The 18,703-nt window shown below is 43.5% G+C and overlaps 1 protein-coding gene across 7 annotated transcripts in view; it reads left to right on the top strand.

The window, feature by feature from the left end:
- The first annotated feature begins 3,644 nt into the window (after positions 1-3,644).
- SYTL5 (synaptotagmin like 5) overlaps positions 3,645-18,703 on the top strand; it is a 270,623-nt gene continuing 255,564 nt past the window's right edge. For all 7 annotated transcript variants that reach the window (XR_002071899.2, XM_053891719.1, XM_019417276.2 and 4 more), the window contains exon 1: positions 3,645-3,765. The gene's annotated coding sequence lies outside the window, so the exon portion shown is untranslated. The remainder of the gene's footprint in view (positions 3,766-18,703) is intronic.

The raw sequence follows: 18,703 nt of genomic DNA, 5'->3' as shown, positions 1-18,703 counted from the left end.
CCTAGGACAGCCAATCAGAACACTACCTACCTGTCCATGATTTTTGGTCCAGGGATAGTCACATGACCCAAGATAGCCAATCAGAGTACACTACCTCCTGGGCCATGCTGATTAGTTCAGCGATGGACACATGACCCGGGATAGCCATCACCCAGAATTTACCACCTACTTAGCCATTATGATTGGTCCAGGGATAACCACATTACCCAGGATAGCCAAACAGAATACAGTACCTATCTGGACATGGTGATTGGTCTAGAATTAGCCACATGATAGAGGAAAGCCAAGCAGAAGACACTGCCTACCCAGCCATGGAGAGTGATTCAGGGATAGGCACATGACCTAAGATAGCCCATCAGAATACCCTACCTCCTGGGCCATCATAATTAGTTCGGGGATGGACACATAACCCAGGATACCCAATCAGAATTCACTACCTACCTGGCTATGGTGATTATTTTGGGGATGGACCCATGACACAGGAGAACCAGTCAGAATTCACCACCTTCCTGGCCATGGTGATTGGTTCAGGGATGGACACACGACCCCAGTTATCTAGTCAGAATACACTATATACTTGGCCATGGTGATTGTTTTAGGGATAGGCACATGAACCAGGATACCCAATCAGAATACACTACCTCCCTGGCCATGGTGATTATTTCAGGGATGGACATAGAATCCAGTAGAGCTAGTCAGAATACACTACCTACCTGGCCATGGTGATCGGTCCAGGGATCACACATGACCCAGAATAGGCAATCAGCATGTACTACCTACCTGGCCCTTGTGATTGTTCCAGGGATATCCACATGACCCAGTATAGTCAAACAGAACACACTTCCCACCTCGCCATGGTGATTGTTCCAGAGATAGGCACATGATCCAGGAGAGCCAATCAGAATACACTACCTACCTGGCCATGGTGATTGGTTTAGAGATAGGCACATGACCCAGAATGGACAATCAGAATACACTACCTACCTGGCCTTGGTGATTATTTCAGGGATGGACACATGACTCAGCATAGCTGGTCAAATTCCCCACCTTCCTTGCCATGGTGATAGGTCCATGGATCGCCACATGACACAGGATAGCAAGTCAGAATATACTGCCTACCTGGACATGGTGATTGGTTCAGGGATGGACACATGATCCAGGATAGCCTATCAGAATATCCTACCTTCCTGGCCATGGCGATTGGTTTAGGGATAGGACATGATCCATGAGAGACAATCAGAATTCACCACCTACCTGGCCATGGTGATCGTCTGGGGATGGGCACATTACCCCCAATAGCAAATCAGGATACACTACCTACCTGGCCTTGGTGATTATTTTAGGGATGGACACATGATTCAAGCAGGTCCAATCCCTGCACCTTTGTTGGAGCTATCAGGAAGTTCAACCCTTAACTCTGGAGCTGTCTTTGATACTATCTGCCTAAAGAATGATGCATCACAAGATATAAAGGAGACACAGATTAAGAATTCAAAGTAAATTATTCATCTTGTGTGTATTTCTATTATTATTTCCTGGAAAACTCAGTCTTTTCTTCAAGACTCAGTTCAATTGTCATTTTCTGGTGAAATGTTTCTTGACCTCTCCCACCTCCCTCATGGAGGTCTGTGAATTCTCTTCTCATTCCCATAGCACCTTGGTTTTTTTCCCTATTACAGCATTGTTGAGTGACTTGTTTATTGTCTTCTCCTCCCCTTCACCCACTCCTTGTTGTATGGCATTCTTGATGGTAGAGACTTTGCTTTATTCATCTCTATAAACTCAGGTCCTAACATAATGTCTACTACATAGTAGGTGCACAGTAAATGTGAGTTTGGTGAATAGGTTAAGAGACTATTCTAGTAATACTTTTGGTTGATCACCTTGCACGGAAAGACACACTGTTTTGGACACACACACACACACACACACACACCATATTTTGCAGGAATGTAGGATTTTTGGTAGGTAAGAATTTTGATTCAAGTACCTAACAGCTTAAAACAAAAAAGCATCAAATGTTCTTCCTTGAGATTACACTTGAAAATAAGATAGTAAGAGAGAATGCAGAGTAGGGGAAACTTTAGCAAAAGAGGAGAAATAACTTTGGAAAACATGACTTTATAGACTTAGAGAGTAGAGGTAGAGAAACTGAGGGTTGATATTATTCAGGAAAGTAGTTGTAGATAAGGAAGGAAAACAAAGTAAATAGATGGGAAAAGATGGAAAGCATAGAGGAAGACATGAAAGGCAGGGGTAGGAAGGTCCTGGATGTTAGACCTTTGAGCTTTCAATAAAGATTTATTTTCCACTGTGTGTCAGGCAGCCTACTAGGTTATTGGGACATTGAAATGAATGTCATGGTGCCTTCCCATCGTGGGGGAGATCTAGGTTTATAATGGTGGTAAGAAAGCAACAGGAGGATGAGAAGGGGTGTGTGTTGGGGGGAGATTACCCACTTTTATCAAAAGTCAGTAACCTTCCATTCTGGACAAGAACACAGGAAGTATGGCTGCTGAAATGCTGTCTTCAGGCTGGGAAAATGCTCCACTCTCTCCCCATTCTTCTTTCTTTCCCTCTGAATTCTGTAATCCTTTGCTCTTGCCAAAACAAACAGGATTCTTATTCTACACGCTCTTCCTCTCAGTTTGGATATGATGGAGACCATGGTCTCATCACCCCTGTCCCCCCAGCTCAACAAGATAACCTCTCAGACAACTGTCAGGTCCCAAGGCAGATTCCCAGTCCCTATTTGTTGGAGATCTTACTTCTATAAGTCTTGGTATTCTGTTCTGCCGTGACTGTCCCAAGTGAAGCTTGCATATGGTCTCTGCTACTCTTCCCAACCTGAGTCAGATTAGGAGGGTGCCCCCTGGCACCAGAGTCCCATCATCCACACTGCACTCTTCCAGGATCCCAGAGGATCTGAGAGGGGAGAGGCTGACAGCCACCTGTGCGAGGTAGGGGACTCCAAGCAGGTGGGAATAATTTGTGCATTGGTTGTGGTGGGCAGTAGGGGGACCTTGGACATAGACACCAACTGTGGGAAGGTCTGGGCATTGCCAGCCCAGCTGATAGGAGTAAAGTGTGTCAGATGAGCAGCCCTGGGTGCACGAGTCTGCAAAAGTCCGGGGAGAGGCAAGACTGATGGAAAAGGATACACCTGGGATCTCTAGGAGCCAGCTGCACCTGTCTCTAGGTTGGGTGGGTTCTGGCGCTACCACAAGGGGGAGACCGAGGGTGGCGGGGGTAGGAGGTTGTGTTTAGCCGATAGTCGATAGTCGCGGAGCCGAGCAGACTGGCAGAGCCTGAGGGAGGGCTTTGACAACACCTTGTCCAGACGGCGGCGTGTGGAAGGTGTGTTGAGCTCAGATGGGCAGCCTAAGGGCAGTAGGTCCTGGGGTGGCGAGGGGCAGAGGAGAGGGGAGACCCACCCCGGAGGCACGCGTCCTGCAGCAGCTGGTGGTTGTCTGGAGGGGCGGGCTGTGCTTGAGGCGGCTCTGGCTGGAGGCCCCTGGCGCGGCCGCCTGGGGGCGTCGAGCAGAGGGCCCTGCGGAAGGGGCGGCTGGAGACCGCCTCCCAGCGCTCCGACCGGGTACCTGGAGGGGCGGGGAGGGAGAGGGGCGCGCGACGGAGAGGCGGGCGCCCGGCGCGTGAGTCACTCCGCTCCCCGGGGTGCGGAGCGGGACATCGCCTCCCGCCTGGGATCTGCATTTCATCTCCAGCTTCAGCGACCAGCCGCCTTTCCGTCTAGGTGAGGGCCAGGTAAGTTTCTCGTCTTTTGGTGCCTCAGGCTTGGGTGACTCGGGTGGTGTTTGGGGGGGGGGGGGGAATGTCTCCCAGTCTGTATCTCTGTCTGCCTTTGCTCCCACCCTCGGGCTCTCTCCATCGGAGACAGAAAGTTAGATTTTTGAAACGCAACAGAGGCTATCAAATCCATGCTCAGACCCCAAACAAGCCAAACTCTGGGGCCATATTCTTAATTTCCAGGGTACCTTCAAAGGTCCGGATGCGGCGTTTACGGGGCTAGGAATGTTTGATTTGTTTCTCGTGTTTCCCTCCTCCCCCACTTTCTTCCTGGGTGATTCTTAGAGGTTAGGGGGGTGGGAGGTGGCAAGAGAGCTAGAGGGCTGAGCCGGAATCCTTTGCCAAGGCGGTTTCCTCATTCTCGGCGAGGTGGCAGATGTTTCACTGTAGCCTGAGTTGGGATCTTGGAACAACCCTCCCCAGCCCAGGACGTGCTGCATATCAATCTCGTCACCACTGACTGAATCAAAATGTTCCGGAGGCACAATTCATGTGAATGTCACGATAATGTTGAAACAATTCATTTAGGACTCTATTGAATATTTTATTTCTAATGTATTTCAGGAACAGTTTAGGAAACTGCTGCTGGTCTTATTTTCAGAGATGCTTCAAAACCTATTATTTCCCTTGCGAGAAAATCAATGAGGACCTATTCTGTTTCTTATGAGGATTTAACAATGCAAAGCTACATGTTAGTTTTCCTTTTTCTCTACCAGTGTGGGTCTGTGTGTGTGTGTGTGTGTGTGTGTGTGTGTGTGTATGTGTAGGGAGGGGGAGGTTTGCTTCCACCAACTGCCTTTAGAAAAACCGATGCAGGGAGGTCACATCCCTGTTTCTCTACCATTAACTGCAGGTGTTTCTGTGATTATTAAATAGGTACTAATTATTGCTGTCGTTTTTGCTTAAAAGTAGCAGAGGAGAGCATCTCCTGGAATGCATGCATTTGTGGCTCCTGTCGACAACTGATTGCTTTATTATCAATATTGTTTGGTTTGCTGCAATGTTAACAGGTGGTCTTAATTCACAGCCCAGAATTCTTCTGTGCTGCGCAAACATCCTTGCTGATAGAGGAGGAAAGTACTTACCCTCTTTTCCCCCACCCCGCCCCCCACCAAACCTGGTCCTTATCCTGTTTTGTGGGAGAAGAATGGGTGGGGAAGCTTTTCTGGCAGTTGATTGAGTAGCCCATCCTAAATTGCTCTTTCCTGAAATGTCATTTGGTCTACAGTCTGTGATTATAGCAAAGAATCGCCTCCTCCTCCCCAGGAAGAAAAATAAAACTTCACGTGTTTAGTCAAGTCACAGGAATAACTTTTTAGAGTTGAATGGAAGATTTCATGATTCTCTTTTCCAAAATTATTTATGGGGAACCCCCCCCCCGCCCCCCCCCCACCAAACCTTTCTGATACTGTGACTCCTCTCCCCTGCATATCTCTGTCTCTGTGCTTTCTATCCTGTGACTCTTGGTTTACATACCAGTCTCAAGATAGTAAAATTTCTTGGGAGGCAGGGGTGAAGTTTTATTCATCTTTACATCCCTGGAGTCTACTAAAGTGGAGGTCTGTTAAAAGAATGAATGAATAAATGAATTCGGCAGTTCAGACTGGGTTTACCTTTCCACCTGGGTATGCTTTCTCTTCATTCCTAGAAGATATTCCTTCTCATTCAATAAATCTCAAAATGTGGGGCCTCAGGCCACACAGTGTTCTGAATGAGTTTGACACACATGGAAGACTATATATTAATTGTGATTTTTTTTTTCTGCAAGAGAAAAGCCAACTACAGGTGGCTTTTACAAATAGAGAAGCCTGACAGCAGGTGATTACTGGAGTTGGTGGCCCAAAGGCGTCAGGGTTCTGGATCAATGCCTTACTAAGCTCATGGCTTCAAGATGGGTCTAACAACTCCAGACGTTACATCCTTACTCCATGTTCAAAGGCAGGAAATGGGTAGTGGAGAGGGGTAGAATAATTTCTCTCATATGACTTTCTCTTACCAGAGAAGAAATATCTTTTCTCAGCAGAATCTCTCTTGTATTTCATTGGCCAGAACTGGGCTCTATAGCAGTTCTTAATGGTGAGAGAGGCCGGGAAAGTGAGTATCGGGCTTTTTAGCTTCTGTCATGGAAAGGAGGCCAGGGAGAGGGAGGTTAGAGATGGCTTTGGGGAGCTAACCAGCAGATTGTGCTAGTATGTCATGAAAACGGTTCTATTTTAACCAGTGACAGGATTAATGACTGGTCCAAGTAAAAAGTTAAATATTAATCAGTGTAGCAAGAGCACATTCAGAACAGCCCCTGCTCCTACTGCCCCGCCAAGGTGTATGGTGTTTTAAAGGTGCTAAATAATCACTGTTGTGGAGCATGTTAACTTTTAGAGACTGCAGGTAGAAAAAAAAACGTGTGTATATGTGTGTGTGTGTATATGTGTGTGTGTATATATATATATACATATGTATATGTGTATATACATATACACATACATACAGCGCATACGGTTTCCATCAGGTAAGGGTCAGATCCTCCAGTTCCTGGAACAGAATAAACATTCAGTAGATACTTGTCTAGTGAGTTGACTGTAGAGTTTGGGAGCTTCACAACCTCACATGGCCCAGTAGAAAGGGTTTAGCAAGAAAAACCTAATTAGTGGTTTGACACCTACACCCTGAAATGCTGGTTTACATAACCTTAGAGTCTTTGATTTGGATCTGAGGAACCCGGAGGGCAACTTAGAGGGGCAAGAAGAACATAAGGAGAGGTAGTGGGTACTGACAGTTTAAGTCAACGGGTTTTCTGTGGGGGCCCTCCCTATACCTGTGCTGAGGGAGATTTATTACAAAAGAATGTTCAAGACGATCCTAGCCCCAAAATGTTTAAGCTGATGCATGAAATTAAGAGAGCATAGATGACTGCCCACTTTGATTCTTGACTCTCTTTCACAGTAGGAGTCCTGAAATATTTACAGAAGGACCAGGTTTGGAGTCCTACTGATGGGACATCAGTTAAGCAAGTGTCAAGAGATTGACATTTAACAGTTGAAGGACCCTGGGCCTTAGATTTTTCACCAGTCAAAAGAATGAAGCACGCCATCGGTGGTTCTCAAACTTTGTTGCACTTAAAAAATCACTTGGAAAGCTTTTAAAAATCCAGACTTAGGGGCTAATCCCCAAACTACTTAAATTGGGACCTCTGGGAGTGGTACCTAGCTGTCAGGATTTTAAAAACTCCCTCAGATAAGTCCAATACGCACCTGAGTTTGGGAACCGTATTTGTGAGAGCTACCATAACGGAGTACCCCAGACCAGGCGACTTAAGTAAGATTTTTTTCCCCACAGTTCTGGAGGCTAGAAGGCCAAGACTGAGGTGGAGGCAGGGTTGACTTCCTCTTCTTTTTTTTTGTATTTAAATTCAAGTTAGTTAACATCCAGTGTAGTATTGGTTTCTGGGGTAGAACCCAGTGATCCATCATTTGCATATAACACCCAGTACTCAACCCAACAAGTGCCCTCCTTAATGCCCATCCCCCACCCACCTCCCCTCCAGCAACCCTCAGTTTGCTCTCTGTATTTGCGAGTCTCTTAAGGTTTGCCTTCTTCTGAGGGCTCTCTCCTTGACTTGTACATCACTGCCTTCCTGCTGTTTTCACGTGGTCTTTCCTTTGTGCACGTCTGTGTCCTAATTTCCCGTCATAAGGACGCAAGTTATATTACATTAGGGCCCACTCATTTGACCTAATTTTGCCTTAATCGCCTCTTTATAGGGGTCCTAGCTCTAAATAACAGTCACCTACTGAGGTTAGGACTTCAACATGAGTTTGGGGGTGGGGACACAATTCACCCCACAACAGGAACCACTGGACGGATACGGCACTTCTCCGGCTTTAATGTGCATACCGGTCACCTGAAGACTTTATTTTTTATAATTTAGATTCCAATTTAGTCTAGATGGGGCCCAGGATTCTGCAGCGCTAACAAAATCCAGGTGCTACCAATATAGATACTTGAACGCAGTTCTAGTTAGATCGGTGGTTCTGAAGCCCTACCAGGCATTCAGATCACCTGGAGAGCTTGTTAAAAACAGATCACCGGGTCCTGGCCTCAGGATTTCTGATTCCGTAGGTTTGGGGTTGAGCCCAAGATTTTACACGTCTTTTTTTTTTTTAAACAATTTACATTTCTAAGAAGTCCTCAGGTGAAGCTGCTGGTGTTGGTCTAGGGATGATACTTTGTGAAGCACACCATCGGTGGTTCTCAAACTTTGTTGCACTTAAAAAAAAATCACCTGGAAAGCTTTTAAAAATCCAAAAGCTTTTAGCAAGATCTCTGACATTTTGAGACTTTATGGTATTGGGTGAGTCTGGTTCATTACATCATTGTAGGTGAGTTTATCTGTGGTATTTGCTCTCCTAATTGCTGATAGTATTGGACTTGTGCTTTTGCCAAGCTTAATGACTTTCTCTGCTCAAATGACAAAGGATGAGGAAATGGGAGAAAATACTATAGTGAAGTCTCCCTCAATCTCTTGTACAAATGGAGGTGAATGAATATGGGGACTATACATCAGCCGATTTGTCTCCATTCATGTTTCTTCTCCAGTCACAGCTAAATTGCAGCTTGCCCTTGTACCAACTCCAAGATAATTTTACAAGGCTGGTTCCTTGTGATTTTTTTTTTCAAGGATTAGCTATTCTGTGGATGGAGCAATCTCGAGGGGCATTGCAAATTTCTCCACACACATTTAATACAAAATTCGAATTTAATCACATTTTTTTTTCCGCATGAGACCCAACAGTGAGCTACATCAAACAATATCCCCCTCTCCAAAATAATTAAGAGATGGGAAAATAATTTGTCTTCTCTTCGAGAGCTAAGTCAGTAAAGTTCACATTCTGTGGATATTGTTATTCACTTGTGGGAGTAAAACAAGAGACTGTAAATATGAGATTAAATGGCTTAGAAACATCTAAAACCTTAAGCTAGTGATTTGGGTATAATATCAAGAATGTGATTTTATGTTAGAAAGTAGAAATCTACCAAAAAAAACAATAGCTATACAGACAGTCTCCAACTTAGCAATGGTTCAACTTACGATTTTTTGACTTCATGATAGTGCAAAAGCCATACACACTCAGTAGAAGCTGTACCTTGAATTTTGAACCTTGATCTTGTCTCAGGCCAGTGGTATGCAGTGTCTCTCCTGATGCTGAGCCACGATTCCCAGTCAGCCATGCCATCACAAGGGTAAACGACCAATACACATAAAACCATTCTGTTTTTCACTTTCAGGACACTGCTCAATAAATTACATGAGCCACTCAGTGCTTTATTATAAAGTAGGCCTTGTGTGAGATGATCTTGCCCAACTGTAGGCTAATGTAAGTATTCTGAACACGTTCCAGGTAGGCTAGGCTAAGCTATGGTGTTTGGTAGGTTAGGTGTAGGAAATGCTTTTTCAATTGATGATATTTTCTTTTTTTATTTTTTTTAAGTGTTTGTTTATTTTGAGAGAGAGAGAGCATGAGCAGGGGAGGGGTGGAGAGAGAGGGAGACACAGAATCCGAAGCAGACTCTAGGCTCCGAGCCATCAGCACAGAGCCTGATGCGGGGCTTGGACTCGTGAACCATGAGGTCATGACCTGGGTCGGATGCTCAACCGACTGAGCCACCCAGGTGCCCCAGTTTACAATATTTTCAACTTGTGGTTTTATTAGGATGTAGACCCATCATAAGTTGAGGAAGATGTATATTTTTGTTGCTGACTGGGATGTGTTAAGTCATTGTTCCCATAGTATCTCATTTAACTCTTGTAACAAACCGTATCAGATTATGTGTGTGTCAGATGTCTCTTGCTATAATGTGGTATAGCAACCAACCACAAAATCTCAGTAGCATATGGTAATATGCTTAAGCACTTACCGCTCATGTGTCAGGATCAGCTGGGGGTTGGCTAGATTGCTTTGCTGGTCTGGGCTGGGATTGCTCACATGTCTTGGGGTTACCTGGATATCAGCTGATCTAGGCTAACCTTGATTGGAGTACCTTGTGGCCCGGCCTCTCTTTCACATGTTTCTCATCCTCCAGCAGGCTTCCAGTCATGTTCTGAAGGCAGTAGCAGAGGCAGAAGTGAGAAAAAGTGGAAATATACAGGCTTCTTGAGGCCTAGACTTATAACTGGCATGTCACACTTCTACCTTATTGTGTTGGCCAAAGCAAGCACATAGTCGTGCCCGGAGTCAGAGTGCAAGGGCCCTGTGGAGTTACGTGGCAAAAGGCATAGATGGAAGGAGGGGTAAAGAATATGGGTCATTTTTTCGATAAACTATCCCAGAGGAAAAAATAAGGTCCAGAGATACTAAATAACTTGTTTAGATTGCATTATTCATAAGAGGTGAGCCAAGCTTCAGAAACAACCGTGATGCCAAAGCTTAGTACTCTTCCCTTTATACCACATTGCTTTTCTACTTCTTCTTGTACTGTTTAGAAAAAAAACAATGTCAATAGAAGGTATGAGGTTAGCCTAGAGGATAAAAAAATTATCTTTGTTCATTAAGTCACAATTGAGATTTTATACATATGTACACACACAAGTGCACGCATATGTATGTGTATATGCATATTCTATTTGATCAATTTCAAGAATTTTATGTTTTAATTTTTTAATGTGGTCTATTATGTCTCTAGATGAAACAACTAAAATATTTCCATTTCAAACTTAAAAATGGATTCAACTTGCTGCCCCATTTCCTCTGGGGCTGTCCTCAAAAGAATGAGTCTTGCTAAAATATTCTCCATACTTAGGACATTTCCAAAGTTATGCCGGGCATATAGGGCCTGTGTTCAGAATGAATTTGCTGATGACCTGTTTTGAGTTTACCTTCAAGGATTTCACACATTTTTCACATTGCTCATGAGTTTTGCCAGCAGTTGGTATTGTGGCTCCCAGCACTGTCTAGGGGAAGAGGTTACCTGTTATGTTTCCAGCCTGATTGTCCGACCCGCCCAATTACACAAGCTAGGTTGTAGAGATGGATGCAACAGGCTGTCAGGACCCGATGCCATTTCAACATTTGAAGTGTATAATAAATTGTATTTCTCCTGATTTCATGCTCAGCAGTCAATCTTATGATTCCCCGTGTTCATTGCCTTCAGGGAGAGAATAACCTGGTCAAGCTGTCTGGTCTGCCTGAAAGTTCTATTTCTCATTGTAAATTACTAAGCCACCACTCTGGCTTTAAACACTTATGAGTATTGTCGGTGTGAGTCAGCATCCAGCACCTTCTAGCCTGAGAAATGCAGAGACACTGATAAAAATCAGTTTTCTGGAGTTAGGCCGCTCAGTGGCAGGCCTGATGATGGTGATTCACCGAAGCGAATTAACTAGCATTTATTAATCATTTTCTGCATACCAGGCACTGTGCAGTTTTATTTGTATGATCTCATTTAGTCCTCATAACAACTTTGTGACTTAGTACTTTTTTCCAGTTTGCAAATAAGACTCATTGTCCTTTCTCACCATCTTCTTTAGTGGCAGAATCTAGTTTTATTCCTGCTGGTGATGCTTCCAGTGAACAGTCTCCATTAGCCAGCATCTCTGGCACTGAGGCGTGATCCTACGACTGAGTTCTGCCCCTGAGATAATTGTTGTGTTGTGCAGGACTTCTAGGAAGCCTGTGTGAAGAGAGTTGATTTGGCTGGGAGGAAGGCCCTTCTATACTTTGTTTCCTCCAGCTACTGGCCTGGAATGCAGGCATGTTAGCTAGAGACCTCTTGGACGATGGAGTGACTACTTGGATGTACGCCAGCATTGAGGTTCTTAGGAAGGTAGAAGGAGGAATCGGCCTGTGATGGCATCATGGAGCCACTTTGCAGCTCCATTTCAGAGATCCTTGCCTACTTTCTGAACATACTGGTGTTCTCTTAGCAGAGAAAAAAAGTAGGAATGGCTACCGGGTAGGCAGTGGACTGTGTTTGCACACCGTGTGCCAAGTGCCTAATATTTGAACTGCGGTAGATACATGTGTTTTGAGTTCCATCTCTGCTGCTTATTAGGTGTGTGTATTAGGTACATCTTGTGCCTTGCTGTGCATCCTTTCAGCCTGCCTTTTAGGCAAGCCATTGGTTCGATAACCACATTTCATGGGAGTAACCAGAGAGTACCTTGCCTTAGCCTCACTTTCTACCCCAGGACTTCTTCGATATTTCAACACCAAAGCTTGTTGCACCCCCCTGGCACCCAAGTATGTGTATTATGGGATGTGAGGGAGTTAAAGACCCAAAGAGTCAATATTTGACCAATCTGGGATGGGAGCCAGGGATAAATGTTCCCTTCTTACATTCAGATATTTCTGAACTGCGTTTTAGTACTGTTTACTTCTAAGAGATTCTCAGAGGGTCTAAGCAGGGTTAAGCCCCAGTTGCCTACAGTTGTGGTCAACTCAAAAATATACTCCTGGATTTATTTTCACGTTTCCTATTTCCTTTCCCCACTTACCTACCTCTGTTCTCTAGAATCACTTTCCGAAATAGACTACTTGCATCCAAATCCTTGTCTCAGGCTTTGCATTCCAGGGAGAAGTCAGGGTAAGACATTGTATTATCTTCAATTAAGCTCTACTGATAAAACTTTGGTACTTGCTGACATTTTTATGCCCCTTGTATGACGAAGTGGTACACTGTCTTTGGCATACAAAGATGATGATACATTATGAAATCTGATAGTATTAAGTGTTTGGTATGGGAATGGATCAGCAGGAGTTAACATACCTCGTTGATGGGAGTGCAAATTTGGTAAAGTCATTTTGGAAAAGAAAACTTGACATTCCCTTGCAGAGTTGAATATCCACATGCCCTATAGCCCAGAAATTTTATTTCTAGGTATAACCCTTAGAGAAATCTTTCTGCATGTGAACCAGGAACTCTCCTTAGCAATGTTCTTAGCAACATGGTTCGTAATAAAAAAAAAAAAAATGCTGGAGGGGCGCCTGGGTGGCTCAGTCGGTTAAGCGGCCGACTTCGGCTCAGGTCATGATCTCACGGTCTGTGAGTTCGAGCCCCGCGTCGGGCTCTGTGCTGACAGCTCAGAGCCTGGAGCCTGTTTCAGATTCTGTGTCTCCCTCTCTCTGACCCTCCCCCGTTCATGCTCTGTCTCTCTCTGTCTCAAAAATAAATAAACATTAAAAAAAAAAATTTAAAAAAAATGCTGGAAAAACCTGATTTTTCACTGATGGGAAAATAGATAAATTTAAAAATTTGATATTCCACAATAGAATAAAAATGAATTGACCACAACTATATGCAAGAATATACATGCATATAAGAAACAATTGAATAAATAACCAAATCACCAAAGCCTTCATGCGGTTGGGCGTAATTTTTATAAAGCTCAAAAATAAACAATACTAAACAGTACATTGCCAGGAATCCTATGTGTATGAGAAACTGTAAAGCAAGGTGAGCCCAAAATTCAGGCTAGCGCTTTCCTCTGATGGGGACATAGGAAAAGGTAGGAACATATAGTAGATACACTGGCATTTGTAGTACTCTAGGTCCTGAATGGGGTGACGGGGTCATCGAGACTCATTAGTCTTTAGAATTTATTTAAATGTGATATAGATTCTTTTGTATGTATCACATATTAGTAATTTTTATGAAGTGAAACCACACCAACAAGGATGCTGTACTGACAAAGCACGGCCTCAGTGAAAGCCTGCTCTGTTCTTCAGCGTGTGAGGGATTTTTTTCCCCTCTGTGTTCTCAAGTGCATTATAATAAACTAGAATGGCAATGCACAAGATTCGGTTTTCCTTATGGCCATTAAGGGTCACGTCCTCTAGTATATTTAGAAAAGAACAGTTTGTTGTGTCCTCTTGCCCCTGCATCCACTTGCCTGTGGTTCCTATATATCCTGAGGCTCCCCACTGCTCTTGACTGTGCATGATCCAACTGCCATTTTATTGCTGGTCTCAGTGCAGCACTCAAGGGCTACAATCTCCCTTGATTCTATGGTGTGTGTGTGTGCGCGCGCATGCGCGCGTGTGCGCATGTATATGTGTATGTATTAGGAGGTAGTATTACGGTAGGGAGTGAGGAGGCTCTTAGCCCGACAGTTCTCTTTATAGCTTCAAACTTCTTCCTTTCCTTGACAATGCTACCACACAAAGCTGTAAGGTTGTAGCAGATTTTACATCCTAGGCTAGGATTTATAACCTTGAAAACGTTTTTGTGCCATCAACCCTTCGATGAAACGTATGGCCTTCTTATCAAAATGTGGCTTAAATACATAAAATCAAACACTGGGTTACAAAGGAAACAAATTATATTGACATACAATGATCAGAATATAAAAAATTTGTGTTATAGTAACATATGTACTTATTTATTCACTTACTAAACAATCTAGTGGTGAGTCTAATGACCATCCAAAGTTTAAAGTAGTGATGGGCAGGGGTGCCTGGGTGGGTCAGCTGGGTAAGCATCTGACTCTTGATTTCGGCTCAGGTCATGGTCTCACAGTTCCTGAGGTCGAGCACCACGTTGGGCTCTGGGCTGACAGCGTGGAACCTGCTTGGGATTCTTTCTCTCCCTCCTTCCCTGCCCCTCTCCCGCTCACTCTCTCAGAAATAAGCATTAAAAAAATATTGATAAGCATAAAGGATATTTCTCAGTATCTGCAGTAACTAATGTGACATGAAAAATATCTGTGGTTTCTATTGGTGACAGTCATAGGTGCTAATGCTATTGTGGTTTGTTGCCTACATTCATATTTAAAAGAAATAAAAAATTTCAGATAGAGATTAGTGAACATAAGAAGTGTTTCTTCCCATCCAAGTTCATGGACCCTTTAAATTCTATCCATATGCCCTTGGGGTTCCATGGACCGCAAGGTGAGAACCTTGCTCCAAGCAAACCAAAGAAAATTACAACAGATGAGGGAAGTAATTTTAAAGTGAATACCCAGCATTATCTAAAGCAGAGTCCTCAAGAAAAGCCCTTAACTCTAGTCTTTCGTGGGTGTTGAGGGAGGCATAGTGTGTCCCAATTCCCATGCTTATTTCACAGACCTTTGGGAGGAACCTGCTCTTCAGTGCCTTCCACGCAAGTCTTCATACTTCCTTTGGAAGTCCTGCCTCTTTCTCAGAGGAGGTGGTCTTCCCCTTGGATTTATCGGTGTCCCGTCTCTGTTTTCCCAACCTTCAAATACAGTCTCCAGTGACTCCCACACCACAATGTAGGGCGGGCTGTGGCTTCCTGACTATTCTCTCCCTCTTAACTCTCCAGTAAAAACACTTATTCTCAGAGATAGCCCAGTCTTAAAATACAAGGAAAAAGAAGCATTTTCTTGACTACTCCGTAAATTAAAAAGCTGCCCAAGTGTGTAGTGAACCTTGTATTGCACGATTATTATGCAGATCAGGGATAGTTCTTTATTCATCCCGCGGCCCCTTTTAAATGGGCTCATTACTGAGCTATAGACCTTTTAATGTCGGTGCCCCGAGCTACACAAACACCTGGATCCCATTTGAAATTTGTGTTTGTACAGCCTGATTAGGCACTTAGATTAGGTCATTAGTATCCCCCATAATACCTACTGATTGATTCATTGATTTATTATTTTAACTGTTTTTTTCTGTAATTAATGATGAATTTTTAATCAACTTTGTTTCTTGGGACGGTTTTGATTTACAGAAAAATCGTGAGTATATACAGAGTTCCCATACACCTCCATGGAAATTCCTCCGTCATTATCTTACAGCAGTATGGTGCATTTGTTACAGTTAATGAACCAATAATATTATCTAAAGTCCATAATTTATCCAGATTCCTTACTATTTACCTAATGTCTTTTTTTCTGGAAAGTTCAGAATCCCATCTGGGGCCCCACGTTACATTTTGTCATCATGTCTCCTTAGCCTCCTCTTGACTGTGATAGTTTCTCAGCGTTCTGCTTGTTTATGATGACCTTGACAGTTTTGAGGCGTGTTGGTCAGGTGTTTTTAGCATGTCCCTCAATTAGGATTTGTCTGATTAGACTGGGGGTATGGGTTTTTGGGAGGAAGACCACAAAGTTGAAGTACCTTTCTCACCACATCCTGTCCGGGGTACATACTGTCCGTATGACTTACCACTGTTGATGTTGACCTTGAGTGCCTGCCTGAGATAGTATTTGTCAGGGTTCTCCATTGTAAAGTTGCTCTTTTCCCTCCTTTTCGATACTGTCCTCTTTGGAAAGAAGTTACTATGTGCCCTGCACACTTAAGATATGGGGGTTATGCTCCACCTCCTTGAGGGTGGAATATCTACATAAATTATTTAGAATTCTTCACAGGAAAATTGTGTCTTCTCTCCCATTTACTTATTTATTCACTAATTTGTTTATATTAGTATGGGCTTATGGTAATGAATTTTTAATAAAGTAATAATCCCAATCTTATGGCCAGTGGCATGAATTTTTCTAACTGTGGTTAGCCCAATAGTTTCTAAGCACAAAAAAAAAAAAAAAAAAAAAGAGTAAAACCATTGGTTACACGTGAATTTTTTTCACTCTTTGTCTATATTTCCATTTTTTGGTCAAATGTTTAGTTTAATTCTTAACCAAAAGAATAATTCAGTAATTTGGTAAGAAAAGTTCAACCATTAAAGAGCACACAGTTAAAATTTAGACTACTTTTCACCCCATACCTTCATATCTCTCTTCAGTGGCAACTCCTGTTAACTGTTACTGATATTTTTCCAGAAATTTTGTGTATATTAACATCTATTCTTCTTTAGACTAGAATAAAAGGGTCAGAAGAGGGATAATGAAAGAGAAGCAAGAAAGGAAGGGCAGGAGCAGACCAAAGATGATTAGGTCAGTCATAGAATTCCTAATGCAATCACTGTATTTTCTTGGGAAACAGTTGATTTTTCCAACTTTTTTTCTGGTGGAGTTTTGTCCCACGTGTGCATTTTAACCACTGATTATCAAGAAGTGTGGCTGTATCAAGCTGCTTAGTTTAAAACAACCACATTCTCTCTGCCTAGTTTAAGCAGAAGAGTTTATTTGAAGGCATTAGGTGGTAGGGTGTTTCTGGCCCCAATTTTCCCCACCTCTACCCATGCCTTTGGGACATGTGACTTTGTGGTTTTTCTCACTAGGGCAGAATATCTCTATGTCTCTTCAGTCTGAGGTTGACCAGTCTGAGGTGACTTGACCAATGAAATGTTAGTAGATACGTGTATAGAAGCTTGTAAAAGCATTTGAACGTTTATGCTTTTGTTCTTACTTGTCTGTCATCTGTGAGAGGACATGCCAAGGCCAGCCTGCTGGCGGCTGAGCGACATGTGATGTAGAGCCAAGTCATTCCAGTTGTCCCAATTGAAGCTATCCTACGCTGGCTCACAGCCAGCTGGCCCCCAGACGTATGGGTGAGCTGAACTGCAGCTGGCCACAGACACACAAACCAGCCCAGTCCAGCCTAGCCCATCTGAACCCTGCAGATTCATGGGCTAAATAAGTGCTTATTTTTGTATGTCACTGAAATTTTTGGGTCCTTATGCAGCATTACTGTGCCAATGAGTAACTGATACAGGTAATTGACAGAATCCGTGGGAAGGCCCGAAACCTGGTTTGGATGTTACTTGGCCAGGAGAAGTGCCAACTACCCCACAGGATGTTTCTAGCAGAAACTTCACTCCTGCTGCCTCATAGTCCTCAGCCCCTATGATGCTACAGAATAGAAAGAACCTTCACCAGCGTTCTTCAGAGGAGCCAAATGCCTCCAACCTGTCACTTTTACGAATCACCAATATCCCTGACATAGTTTACTTCCTCATTTCAGTCTTCCTGTGGTACATCTGAGGGGTAGAATCTAAAGCACACCTGGAACGTTAGCTGTGAGGGAGTCTGGAAAATGTGCTTTTTGACTCTCTGGCCTCTGCAATGCAAGGAGGCCTGCTAGAAGGGGGTGGGAGTAAGTGTGAATGAGTCCCTCTCCAGTATCTGCGACAGAGGCATAGAGAAAAGAACTCAGTGTCCTGATCCTCTGATTGTCTGCCATCTGTGCATGGGGACACTCAAGGTGTGGACACTCCCAAGACTTGTAGTCTCAAGGAGAGGAACCTTGGACCCTTTAACTGCTCCATACCAGACTTGCTATGGCAGTTTAAGCTCTAGGAAAGCAGTTTGGTTCTGATATTGGTGACTGAAGGTACTCCCTGCCTTTTCTTTGACGTCTGGCAGAGTAGCATGTGAATAATTCCAGGTGAAACAACACTTTATTTTAATTTTATTGGACACTGTGAACAACGAGTTTGGCCAAGTTTCCCCCTCTCTGTAATGAGTGAAGAGCCACAAGCAAAGGCATGTAGAAAATCCTGTTCATGCTCGTGTGGGGAAGATGTAAAGGAAGAAACCCATCCCTGTTTCTGTCCACCCTCTATACTCGTGTGCCAAGTCCGGTGACCCAAGTGTCCCAAATATCTAAAGGGTGACAGCATGGGGCTGATGGATTTTAAGCTCACCCTAGTCCTCCAACCCCACTCCCCACCACAAGTGAGAATGGCCCTCTGAAGTTTCTGGTCTGGGTCACGTGGCATTAACTGATTGATAGAAGACATGTCCACTAAATGAAAAGCCTGTGGGTGCATGTGTATTTATTTGTAAAGTGGCAGTTGTGAGACTGGCCACGTGAAGCCTTTGTTTATTTTTACTCTGTGAAGATCTTGTTCCAGCTAAACATTTGTTGAAATGTTTTGGCGACGTTTTTGTGTTTTAACTTAATAGGCAAAACCATGCTGTTACTAACATTGCAAAAGTGAAAGATGTCGCATTTGTGTAGTATTTTAAGGAGGTATTTTGGGATATCTGCGTGAAAAGTATTCAGCTGTATTGCCAATATCTGGATCCTTGACTGGTTACTAG

This window comes from Panthera pardus, unplaced genomic scaffold (genome assembly GCF_024362965.1).
Source record: "Panthera pardus isolate Hobbes unplaced genomic scaffold, ASM2436296v1 HiC_scaffold_27, whole genome shotgun sequence".
Lineage (NCBI taxonomy): Eukaryota > Metazoa > Chordata > Mammalia > Carnivora > Felidae > Panthera > Panthera pardus.
The sequence above is the reverse complement of the archived record's forward strand: the minus strand, read 5'-3'. Positions and strand labels throughout refer to the sequence as shown.